The sequence below is a fragment of the Babylonia areolata genome, chromosome 29 (assembly GCF_041734735.1).
Source record: "Babylonia areolata isolate BAREFJ2019XMU chromosome 29, ASM4173473v1, whole genome shotgun sequence".
Taxonomy (NCBI): domain Eukaryota; kingdom Metazoa; phylum Mollusca; class Gastropoda; order Neogastropoda; family Buccinidae; genus Babylonia; species Babylonia areolata.
Window position 1 is genome coordinate 11,925,418 of NC_134904.1, and position 13,617 is coordinate 11,939,034.

Genomic DNA, 13,617 nt, shown 5'->3' on the forward strand with positions numbered 1-13,617 from the left:
CTAGACCTGTCCAGACCACCAATGAGAGGTGGTAGGTGGTACAGCTTTCTCCTAAACTGTATTATATTATATTATATTATATTATATTATATTCAGCCGTGAGAGTATACCCACTCGTCAGTGATGTTTCGTCCTGTCTCAAAACCCGTAGAGCATTTGAAGTGTTCAAAGAAGCTCATGATGGTACCTTTAAACAAACGTGTGTGTGTGTGTGTGTGTGTGTGTGTGTGTGTGTGTGTGTGTGTGTGTGTGACAGAGACCGAGAGACAGACAGAGAGAGAGACAGAGAGATAGAGAGAGATGGGTTCTTTTTTTCATAGACAGGCCTATGCCCCTTATGAAGGGGTATGTGAACATTATTCTTTTATGTAACATGAATTCACATTGTAACGTCCAAATATTCAATAAAACAAACAAGATATGTTTTACTTATAAGTAAAAACAGTGCTACGGCTGAGTAAATAGAACAAGAAACTGTTGTTACATGAGAGAGAGTAGGAGGGAGAGAGGGAGAGGGTAGAGAGAGAGAGAGAGAGGAAGAGAGAGATGGAGGGGGGTGAGAGAGAGGGGGGGAGATAGGGAGGGAAGGAGAGAGGGGGGGGGAGAAACAGAGAGAAAGAGACAGAGAGAAAGAGAGGGAGATAGAGGGGAGAGGGAGAGGGGGTAGAGAGAGGGGGGGAGGGAGGGAGGGAGGGAGAGAGACAGAGAAACAGAGAGAGACAAAAACACACACAGAGAGAGAGACACACACACACAGAGAAGCAGCTTGGAAAACCAGACGGAACTGGCAGATAGCTGAAACGGAACAAAGAGTGGAAGAGGTAAACTCTGAATTGGCCAGGGTGGTACAATAAAATCAAAGGCAAAGTGGGAACAGGGGACACCCTTGTGCCACGTCTGCACACAAGGAACACCCGACGAAAGTCTTTCCACCTCCAGTGCTGGAGACTCCAGACTCGGCATTTGATTGGTTGCTGAATGGACAATGGTGTTGAACTTCCTCATTGCCACCATGTCACGATTCTCATTGGAGTGCATATGTGTGTGTGTGTGTGTGTGTGTGTGTGTCTGTGTCTGTGTGCGAGCGCGCGTACTTCTATATGTCTTAACGAGAGAGGGCAAACACTTTGAGACAAAGAGAGAGAGAAAGACAAAGAGAATGTGTGTGTGTGTGTGTGTGTGCATGTGCGTGTGTTGCGAGCGCGTGTGTGTGTGTGCCTGTTTTTGTGTGTGTGTGTGTGTGTGCGTGTGTGCGAGCGCACATGCTTCTATATGTCTGAATAGTAGAGGGCAAACACTTTGAGAGAGAGAGAGAGTGTGTGTGTGTGCCTGCTTCTATAGTCTAAACGGGAGAGGGTAAATATTTTGAGAGTGATAGAGTATATATATATATATATATATGTGTGTGTGTGTGTGTGTGTGTGTGTGCGTGTGTGTGTGTGTGTGTGTGTGTGTGTGTGTCTGAGCATGCGTGTGCACTTCTATATGTCTATACAGGAGATGGCAAACACATAGAGCAAGAGAGAGAGAGAGAGAGATGGGTTCTTTTTTTTCATATATAGGCCTATGCCCCTTATAAAGGGGTATGTGAACATTGTTCTTATATATAACATGAACACACATTGTAACGTCCAAATGTTCAATAAAACAAACAAGATATGTTTTACTTATAAGTAAAAACAGTGCTACGGCTGAGTAAATAGAACAAAAAACTGTTGTCACGAAGTTACGAGAGAGAGAGCAAGAGAGAGAGAGAGAGTGGGAGAGAGAGAGAGGGAGATGGGTAGAGAGAGAAAGAGGAAGAGAGAAACGGGGGGGGGGGAGTGAGAGAGAGGGGGGGAGAGAGAGGGGGAGAGAGGGGGGAGATAGAGAGGGAGGAAAGGAGAGAGAGAGAGGGGGGAGAAAGAGAGAAAGAGAGGGAGACAGAGAGGGAGGTAAAAGGGAGAGAGAGAGGGGGGAGGGAGGGAAGGCGAGAGAGAGGGAGAGAGACAGACAGACAGAGACAGAGACACAGAGAGAGAGAGAGACAGAGAGAGAGAAGCAGCTCGGAAGACCAAACAGAACTGGCAGATAGCTGACAGCCTTTTATTTCATTTTATCCCCCCGCCCCCCATTTGTATTATCCCCCCTTTTGTTTCTTTTTTTTTTTTTTTTAAATTATCTTCGCTCTTCCTCTGTGGCCGTCATCCTGTTATTGTCATGTTTCCCTGTTTCTCTAGGACTCAAAAGAGTTAATGGGAATAAACAAACTTTGAAACACCGAAACTCTCTGAAAGAGGACAAAGAGTGGAAGAGGTAAACTCTGAATTGGCCAGTAAGCGTGGTGGTACAATAAAATCAAAGGCGAAGTGGGAACAGGGGACACCCTTGTGCCACGCCTGCACACAAGGAACACCCGACAAAAGTCTTTCCACCTCCCGTGCCGGAGACTCCAGTCTCGGCATTTGATTGGCTGCTGAATGGACAATGGTGTTGAACTTCCTCATTGCCACCATGTCACAATTCTCATTGGGGCGCATGTGTGTGTGTGTGTGTGTGTGTGTGTGTGTGTGTGTGTCTGTGTCTGTGTCTGTGTGCGAGCGCGCGTACTTCTATATGTCTTAACGAGAGAGGGCAAACACTTTGAGAGAGAGGGCGAGAGAATGTGTGTGCGTGTGTGTGTGCGCGCGCGCGGGGTGTGTGTGGGTGTGTGTGTGTTTGTGTGTTCGATCGCGTGTGTGCACTTCTATATGTCTAAACAGGACAGGGCAAACACTTTGAGAGAGAGAGTGTGTGTGTGTGGGCCTGCTTATGTATGTCTAAACGGGAGAGGGTAGATATTTTGAGAGAGAGTATGTATGTATGTATGTATGTGTGTGCGCGCGTGTGTGTGTGTGTGTGTGTGTGTGTGTGTGTGTGTGTGTGTGTGCGTCCGAGCGCGCATGTTCACTTCTATATGTCTAAACAGGAGAGGGCAAACACTTTGACAGAGAGAGAGAGAGAGAGAGAGAGAGAGAGAGAGAGAGTGTGTGTGTCCGAGCGTGCGTATGCACTTCTATATGTCTAAGAGATCTATTATAATTGACACGTACTTGTGTCGACTGTCATCCAAAGCTAGTATATAATAAGGACAGAAGTGAATCGCACGAGGAAAAGAAAAGGACCCAGACCAAATTTCACACCAGTGAATGTCTGTGTCTGTCAGTGGCAGGTGTTTGTTGCAAACTTGTCATGTTTTAGAACAGATAGTGATGTACTGCCACGGAGGTGATGGGAAAATTTTAAGTGAAGACAGCATAGCGACTTGTTCTGTAACTATGAACCATCATCAAAGGACCTGTCATGAGGTATGGGAACAGTAGTAGTAGTAGTAGTAGTAGTAGTAACCAGGCCTGTTGGTATGCTTTGACAAGATTCCCTTCGAAACGTCTGTGGATTACTATGTGATTATATCACATGGTACTTTGAAACATATTTTAAAAGGGTCCGCTTTAGTTCTTACATGACTGTCATCATCAGTTTAAATGATCTTTCTAGGTATTTTTGTGTGTGTTTGATCGTTGGTCATTGCTTGATTCAAAATGTGATTCAACATGATGAATGTTAACGTTGCTGTATGCTTCACAATCCAAACGGAGCAAAAGGATGATATTTCTTTGAAAAAAAAAAAAAAAATCTAGGATGCGAAGGTCATGATTCATTTCTGAAAATCCCAACGAGACATACGTAGCCACAGCCGTGCCAATAACGAAGACACGCTGAACAGCTTTGTGATGGTTGTCAGTATGTCAAAGAACAAAGAATGAGGACGTGGTGAGCGAGCGAAGTTGACACCTCAATGGTCCGTTTCGGCGATCTCAAAAAGAGGATCGAAAGGGAAGTAAGGACATAAAGCATTTCAGCTTTATCTACTGCTGATCTTTGTACGATAGCTCAAAGCTTTTCACTGCAGTCTCCAGCAGCGATTGAGCAAGTCTGACGCGATCAGTCAGTGCGCTGAAAAAAAAAAGAGAAAAAAGATAGAAAAAAGTGGCTTTCGTGATCATGTGCCGCACTTTCAAATGGCAGGATAATGCAGCCACCTGGTCCTTCACAATGTCAGGGTGGTATCTGAACAGACCCTTTGTGAGGCGAATGGAAAGTTCTCTCAGCTGTTTCCAACAGCAAGCGAAACAGAATTCAGAAGTGTTTAGAAGAAAGGGCCTGTGAACGTGGCAGAGGATTTTGCATAGCGACAGGATAATGCTGTTGTTAGGTTACGTGTGTGTCTCTCTGTAATCCAGAAAAACAGATTTTTGGTGCTTTAAACTATACAAAAGGTGCGCGCAATTGAAACGTTATCATTATCTTTATTCTTACATATTTTTTTTCAGATTGAAGGCCCGTCTGAACGAGGTGGAGAGCCAGGAGTAAATGTGTGAGTGTGAATAGCAGAACCAGTTAAAAAAACTAGGTGTGTCAGAAAAAATGTGCTGAACATCAAAAAAGAAAAGAAAAGAAAAATCGGAAAAAAATCCCAGACCGACAAGCAGACAGACCGACGGACAAAATTCCCTCCAAGCTACCTGTGTCTAACGATGTAATCGCCTGACACTGTGCTGGTAATTTAATCCATTCAACCCTAGGGAGTTTACCACCCCGGCAGGCATACCATACTGATGCGGGAAAAAAAAGCAGAAAAGATACTGTTTTTCCTCCACATTTCGTGTGGACATATCTGGAAATGCTGTGCAAATTATTTTCCGGAATAATGATATATCATACAGTCTCTCCATATCGGAAGTTTATCTTTACTACACGAAAAAACTTTTCACCATTATATCTAAGGTAGGCTGTAGATTATTTGGAGTGACGAATTCAGCCATGGTAAAACAAAACACAGACAGAACGACAGATACCACTCACATGGATTCAGGATCGGGATCGCTCATCACTTTACATGTTATCAGTATGTCAAGGTGTAATGGCATTGCAATGCTCTGAGAGCCCTGGCCACTGAAACAAGCAAGTCATAGTATAGTCTTTACACACGACGTGAATCTATGCAACAACCACGTGTATGTAAGTATATACGTATGTATGTATGTAAGCATGACCAGCCGCCGTGGCGAAGCGGTTAGCGTCGCGGACTGACAGCTGGGTGGACGCGGGTTCGAATCCCAGCGGAAGTGGGTTTTTCGGCCCGTGGCCGGCTCCTACCCAGAGTTGAGTGTGCTGTGGGCTTAAATGGGGAGACTGGGACCACACAGTCGAGTGTCATCCACTTCAAGGATGCGTATTTGGGTGTGTTGCTCTAATTACCTGACCAACACTACAAGTGTCTGTATCTCTCGGGCCTGGTTAACGCAAGGATATCATTATGACAGGAAGCGTAGAGTATTGTCACGCAGTGTCAAACCAAAGTGGACCTCAATAGCAACATCGTCATCGTCATCATCCTACTCCTTCATCATCAACATAAACAAAACAGTCTCAAAGTCTGTGGCCTTTCATGCCCTGCTCTAATGGTGACCTCAGTTTCGATACCCCTCCACTTCTGTGCTTAGGGTGAGTCCTGTCAATGTCTTCAGTGTCGGCACATACATGGGGGGGATGGCGGGGTGGAGGGGGGGGGGAGGGGGGGCGGGGGAGGACTGACGGCTGGGTGGACGCGGGTTCGAATCCCAGCGGAAGTGGGTTTTTCGGCCCGTGGCCGGCTCCTACCCAGAATTGAGTGTGATGTGGGCTTAAATGGGGAGACCGGGACCACACAGTCGAGTGTCATCCACTTCAAGGATGCGTATTTGGGTGTGTTGCTCTAATTACCTGACCAGCACTACAAGTGTCTGTATCTCTCGGGCCTGGTTAACGCAAGGATATCATTATGACAGGAGGCGTAGAGTACTGTCACGCAGTCTCAAACGAAAATGGACCTCCATAGCAACATCGTCATCCTCCTCCTCCTTCATCATCATCAACATAAACAAAACTGGGGGGGACTGTTGTTTGAGGGACGTGGTGGCAGTCTCCACACTGGGAGGGACGCTCACTCAGTCTGGCTCCGCGACTAAGCCATTTTTGTCGTTAGTAGGGAGCTTAGTAGGTGGTGTCCTAAGTACGTTGAATCAGATCAGGCACCACTGAACACCACCAAAGTGACTCAGCAGCACTGCAGGGTCTCCTCTGGTGTGTGGCCTCCTGGCGACCTAACATCGATGGTTCCCTGCGGACTGCCGATGTTGGAACTGTGACGGACGAACCCGGGTGTGGCCGTGTATGGGGGAATCTAAATGAGCGGCGTGGGAGTGGGAGTAATGCCACTGAAATGGTGCAGATGATGGGGCAGAAACAAAATGTTTGTAAACGTGTGTGTGTGTGTGTGTGTGTGTGTGTGTGTGTGTGTGTGTGTGTGTGTAGTTTCAAAGTGAATTTTAACTAATTTCTTGTATTTGAAAATGCCTTGTTTATTGATAGAAAATCGGCCTTAAAAGCCATTGTCTACCTTGGTATGTAGTATATACGACCATAGTGACGTCACTGATAACATTATCAAAAGAAAGGAAATCACTTTTCCTGTTTTGTTTCTACTTTATTTGCTTACTTGTTGTTGCTGTTTTTAAATTACAACAGGGGAAAAATTGAATTCAAAAGTTTCACAGTTATATTATTGTTATTTATTGATATTAAAAAAGCCATAAAACATGTGTCTGATATATTGATGGATTGATGAATAGCAGTCATCTTAATCTCCTTTTATTATTACTGCCTTGAGTCAGTATTATATCTCGTTACATGACGAAATGTTACTGCTCCTGAGAGGTGTGTTAATGTTACTTCCATAGTAAGCAGGAAAAGTTTATCTTTTAACTAAAAAGTTAAAATCACCGCTGTTAATTAACGTGATGAAACAGAAGACAAATGTGGAGCAGTTTTGTACAGAAAGGGGAATGGAAACGTAATACTTAAAACCAAGCAACCTTTAATGAAAAAGACAATAAACGTATTTGATATTGTTCTGTACAGTGATCCATTTCTTACAATTGGACCAAACGAAAAAGAAAAAAAAATCATTCAAACTGAGCAATTACTCATTCAAAAAAGTGCGAGCGACTTTGACTAAAACAGTCTATGAAGTAACATAATAATCTCTGTGATGAAAATAGTGTAAAGATGTATTTCAACCATTCTATATGAATGAATTCAACACGGGTCTCTTAAATGGTGGTATTTATCTCTTGCCTTCATTACTGCTCACTGTATCTGGTGCTTCCTCGCTCATCGCCAATGTGTCCACACCTTCTTCTATATCATTTACTTTTTCCTGTTTACAGTGCATTAGTTCCAAAACCTTCCTTAACTTGACAGCTTTATTGGAGCGTAGATATATCATTATTATCTCCTCCACGATGTGTGGCAAAGCTTAGGAATTTCTCCCTTGAGGTTGCACAAGATTCGTTTTGACTTCTGATTCATTTTATTAATGTTCCATCTTTCCCTTAAAGTACTGAGTGTGTAAAGGAAGGGGTTTAACACTGAGTTGAGAGGCAACACAAAAACTGCAACCCAGACACTGACGCTTCCATCGATGGGGACATCACAAGAAGCCATGATGCCCATCAGCCCAACAGGAAACCAGCAGCAGAAGTCAGTGAAGACAACCAGGAACAGACGCTGAGCAATAGTGCTTTGCTCTTCTTGCTCTTTGGTTTTTACAGCTTTCTTTGCCCTGCGTACTGCCCAGTAGATGGCAAGCTGTCCTGCTCCAATGAATAAGAAGAGAACAAAGTTCATGACGATGAAAATAACGAATGCATACGTCTGTCCTGAGAACTCATGGCGGGTAATAGGCAAAGGTAGACAAACACTGCTCTCACCATAGAATTCAAGCTGACCAATAAAAGGCACAGCAGCCAGTAACAGACCCAGTCCCCATACCACACAGCACAGCATCACGGTGGATCTGGCACTCAGGTGCAGGTGAGGTTTGAACGGAAAACAAAGCACCAACATTCGGTCTGATGTAATTAAACTGATGATAAATGCTGAAACTTCACTGGATAAAAATGACATAAAGCCTGCTGTAATGCACACATAACTTCTTCTCCATGTTCGTTCATTGGCTAAGTAACGACCTCTGAAATATATGTCAGCGGCGCCAATTATCATCATGTTGATACCCATCAGAAGGTCTGCAATACACAGATGGCTAACCAGTATGTGATAAGGTGTGACAGTCTTTCGTTTTCTGGTAACTGTTTTATAAACAAACACGCCAGTGTTTCCAATCGTTGTTAGTAAGGAAAACAGCCAGAGAAAGATTCTGAATATATCAAGCTTTAGTAGGTCATCACAAGAAGAAAGCTCATTAATGGGTGCATGGCATTCCACAATTTGGGGTAAGAAATATGGGCAGCACAAACTTGACTCATCAATTTGCAAGAGTTTTAGAGAATATAAGCCCCTAAACACAGTCTTGTTATAATTTACCAGCTTGTTGTTTCTTATGTCAAGACTTTGCAAATAAGACAGAGCAGAAAGAGCACTGTCCTCAATTTCGTCAATACCTGTGTATACCATCACTAGATGCTTCATGTGGATCAATCCAGATTGTGTAATGAAAGAGGAGAACGACGAATCCATTTTCCTGAACAACGGGTTGCCAGAAAGGTTCAGATGTGTCAGACCTTTTAAATTTTTCATCACCAAATACGACAGTCCAGACATCGCATTGTAGGTCATGTCTAAAATTTTAAGTTGTGGCATGTCCCCAAGAGTTACGTTGTGCAGCTGGCAAAATGACACGTTCAGAAATTGCAGAAATTCCAGTAAATCAATTTCACTAACCACTGGCTTTTCCACACCACTGAGATCCAAATACCTCAGATACCAAACGTCAGACGGAGGCCAAGGCAGGGCGTGGCATGAACAAGCAAAGCCTTCACAGGTGCAGTTGGAGGAGTGAGACACAGTGCAGTATTTCTCGTCATCCTTGTTGGGGCAGTGAGGTATACCATCACACACAAGGTCAGGATGTACACAGTTACCATCGTATTGACACCTGTAATACCCAGGACAGGTGAAATTCTCATGTAGAATATTTTCATCTTCACCTTGTGGACAGTCCAACTCTCCATTTCGTATCATATAGGAAGGTATGTACATCCCATTACTGCAACGGAAATGACCTTTTGAGGTGGCAGTTAGCTCATCCATGTAGTTGATATCTGACATGCCATAACCATCTAGCTCAACAACGGAAACATAAAATTGATAATAAATCACTAATTTGGCCCCTACTGTAAGTAAACCGCAATTCGCAAAATGAGAATAGTATCTATATGGGACACATCCTACTCCTGGACACATAACTTCTCTACAACTAGTGCAGTGCTGTTCGTCTGTGTCATCATGACATTGACTCATACCGTCACAGCGATTTTGATACGAGATCACCTGACGATTTTTACAAATAAAAAAATTACTATTTTTGCTCAAACGTCGTGGGAACAAACATCCTGCTTCATCACTGCCATCCACACAGTCCCGGAGTCCATCACAGACCAAGGTGTAGTGTACAGGTGGTCCATACCGACAGTGGAACAGGGGGAAATGGTTGAGGGACCACTCTGTGGACAGGACCTTGTCCTTCCATTGACACTGATGGAAGATCTGCACGACGGATGTGTCCTCACATTGTTTGGTTGGGAACTGAATTACATTGTGGTTTGCTTCTGCCAGGTGAACACCAAGAGTTTGTTTTGTGACTGTAACTGCAGTCTTTGGTTTCGGTCGCATACAGAGAAAAGTTGATGGATTGTCATATGACCTGTGACATAATACCGGACGGATACGAACCTCTGGGAAGACAGACATTATTGCACAGTCAAGCATTGTTCCTTTTCTCTGGATGTCTGTCTGCCCATATGCTATAGTACTCCCTTCACCACCCCATTGCCACAAAAAACGGTAGAGTTGTTGGTGCTTCTTAGACACAGGTTTAACCTTTTGGAGATTTACTGGAATGGAATCAGCCCCACTCTGGAAGATCATCTTTGTTACAAGGTTGATACCTTCTTCATCAGGCAGTGCAGGCAGTGTGGCACCATATTCATCGTGACAAGTCTTGTGTGCACATTTTTGTGACGTTGCGGCATTCTCGCCATCACATGGAAAATATGATATATTATAATGTAACTTGAGACACCAATCACGGTAAGGGACCCAGTCTTCACACCCCTGCTGCCTGTATTCACATTCTTCTTCGTCTTCATCATCAACGCAGTGCTTCACACCATCACAGGCAATTGCCTCAGGTACTGGACTGCTTGTTGAACAGTTGAACCTCATAACGTTGGGCGTAAATTTGCTTTTTATACTGGTTAGCTCGGGTAGTTTAGTCACTGGATGAATTGTATAACTGACTTTAAACGCTGACATTGGAGACATTTTCTTTTGGGGTATTTCGACCTTTAAACGTATCCCGCCCTTACTTATCACTATGCGATGACTATAGTCATCTTTTCCCCAAATGTGAATGATGCACATTTTCTTATTATCATTATCAGTATGTATCAAGCCATACAGTAATAAGTAACTCATCTCTCTCATGTATATATGCTGCAGGTGTACCACAGTACCATGATCGGGAGGCACTAGTAAAGTCCACGTTCTACTGGTCATGCTGTTGTCCTCCTTCCACTGAACGTCCCCCCTCCACAAAGGCAGAATTTCCTGCCCAGGCAGAATGGTTGAGGAGGTGGAGTTTGGCAGTGAGGTTTCAGATGTGGACACATACCGTGGTGAGTCAGTGGGTGATGTAGAACTGACATCAGTCTGCAGTGTCTCACTGTCTGTACATGTTATGGACGACACATAGAACACTGTCATTAACCTGTAACGTGTAACACATGACATGCATAACTGTACTTTCACAGACAACATATAGAGCACTGAGATCAAAATATGTGTCACAGGCCACATATGATGTGATGGCAGTTTCTTCGTATCCGAAGATCACTGGGAAGGTCTAGTCGGGTGAAGCAAGCCTTCTGATGGCTGTACAGGCCAATCTTGGATTTGCATTGTCGGGAACAGCTGGCGCACGTGAAGGTTGGCTGGTCCCTGGAGGGGTGAACTGGAGATGATGCCTCCTTTCTCCGCTGGCGTTTTTCCCTGGCTGTCTGTGTCCTGACCTTTTCAAAATTCCTGATAGCTTTCCTGGTGGAAGTTTTCCAGGCAGATCTGTTTGCTGCCAGTGTCTCCCAGCTGTGGTGGTCAATTTCGCTACGTGACATCTGCTGCTTCAGTTGGTCCTTGTAGCGTCTGTGTGGAGCTCCAACGCTGCGTTTACCTTCACGCAGTTCGCTGTAGAAGACGGCCTTTGGCATTCTGGAGTTGATGTGTCTCCTGCAGAAGACCCAAGCTTCAGATCCATACAGCAGGGTACTGATGACGACTGCCCTGTAGACCTGGATTTTGGTCAAGAGTCTTAGCAGTGGTTTTGCCAAACACGTTTCTGGAGACGACCAAATGAGCTGCTGGATTTGGACAGACAATGGTCCACATCCTTGGAGATTGTGGCATCGTTGGAGATGATGCTTCCAAGGTAAGTGAAATGTTCCACAGCATTCAGTTGGTGCCCGTCAATGTAGATCTTGGGTGGTGCGTAGGTGTCATGAAGGGGTGCCTGGTACATGACTTCGGTCTTCTTCAGACTAATGGTGAGACCAAAAGCCCGGGCTGCATCAGCAAAGTGATTGACGACTAACTGCAGAGCTTCCTCAGTATGAGCGAGGAGAGCACAGTCATCTGCAAACAGCAGCTCCAGGATCAGTTCCTCAGTGGTCTTGGTACACGCAAGGAGATGGCGGAGGTTGAAGATGCTGCCATCAGTTCTGAATCTAATGTAGATGCCTTCAAACAGATCTTCCTTGGCTTCCCTCAGCATCAGGCCAAAGAAGATTGCGAAGAGTGTGGGGGCCAGGGCGCAGCCTTGCTTGACACCGTTTCCAATGGGGAACGGCTCTGAAAGTTCGCCTCCACACTTCACTTGGCCACGCTGATCTTCATGGAATTGCTTGAGGACTGCAAGAAACTTTGGTGGGCATCCAAGCTTTGTCAGGACCTTCCAGAGCCCATCTCGGCTAACCGTATCGAAGGCCTTGGTCAGGTCGACGAAGGCTGCATAAAGGCCCATGTTCTGCTCCCTGCACTTCTCCTGCAACTGGCGTAGCACAAAAATCATGTCTGTGGTTCCTCTGTTTGCTCGAAACCCGCACTGGCTCTCGGGGAGATTTTCCTCGGCGATGGTGGGAATCAGCCTGTCCAGTAGGACTCTTGCCAGAATCTTTCCTGCAATTGACAGAAGGGTGATGCCTCTGTAGTTGGAGCAGTCAGATTTCTCGCCCTTGTTTTTGTAGAAGGAGACGATCACTGCATCTCTGAGGTCACCTGGCACTTCGATGTTGGTGGTATAGTCCTGCCAATTGATGCCCATGATGAAGCGTAGGCATCTCTGGTGGAAACGCTCCAGCAGCTTGATGTGTCTCCTGCAGAAGACCCAAGCTTCAGATCCATACAGCAGGGTACTGATGACGACTGCCCTGTAGACCTGGATTTTGGTCAAGAGTCTTAGGCAGTGGTTTTGCCAAACACGTTTCTGGAGACGACCAAATGAGCTGCTGGATTTGGACAGACAATGGTCCACATCCTTGGAGATTGTGGCATCGTTGGAGATGATGCTTCCAAGGTAAGTGAAATGTTCCACAGCATTCAGTTGGTGCCCGTCAATGTAGATCTTGGGTGGTGTGTAGGTGTCATGAAGGGGTGCCTGGTACATGACTTCGGTCTTCTTCAGACTAATAGTGAGACCAAAAGCCCGGGCTGCATCAGCAAAGTGATTGACAACTAACTGCAGAGCTTCCTCAGTATGAGCGAGGAGAGCACAGTCATCTGCAAACAGCAGCTCCAGGATCAGTTCCTCAGTGGTCTTGGTACGCGCAAGGAGACGGCGGAGGTTGAAGATGCTGCCATCAGTTCTGAATCTGATGTAGATGCCTTCAAACAGATCTTCCTTGGCTTCCCTCAGCATCAGGCCAAAGAAGATTGCGAAGAGTGTGGGGGCCAGGGCGCAGCCTTGCTTGACACCGTTTCCAATGGGGAACGGCTCTGAAAGTTCGCCTCCGCACTTCACTTGGCCACGCTGATCTTCATGGAGTTGCTTGAGGACTGCAAGAAACTTTGGTGGGCATCCAAGCTTTGTCAGGACCTTCCAGAGCCCATCTCGGCTAACCGTATCGAAGGCCTTGGTCAGGTCGACGAAGGCTGCGTAAAGGCCCATGTTCTGCTCCCTGCACTTCTCCTGCAACTGGCGTAGCACAAAAATCATGTCTGTGGTTCCTCTGTTTGCTCGAAACCCGCACTGGCTCTCGGGGAGATTTTCCTCGGCGATGGTGGGAATCAGCCTGTCCAGTAGGACTCTTGCCAGAATCTTTCCTGCAATTGACAGAAGGGTGATGCCTCTGTAGTTGGAGCAGTCAGATTTCTCGCCCTTGTTTTTGTAGAAGGAGACGATCACTGCATCTCTGAGGTCACCTGGCACTACTCCTTTGTCCCAGCACAGAGTGAAGAGGGATGTCAGCTGTTCTACGATAATGTCGC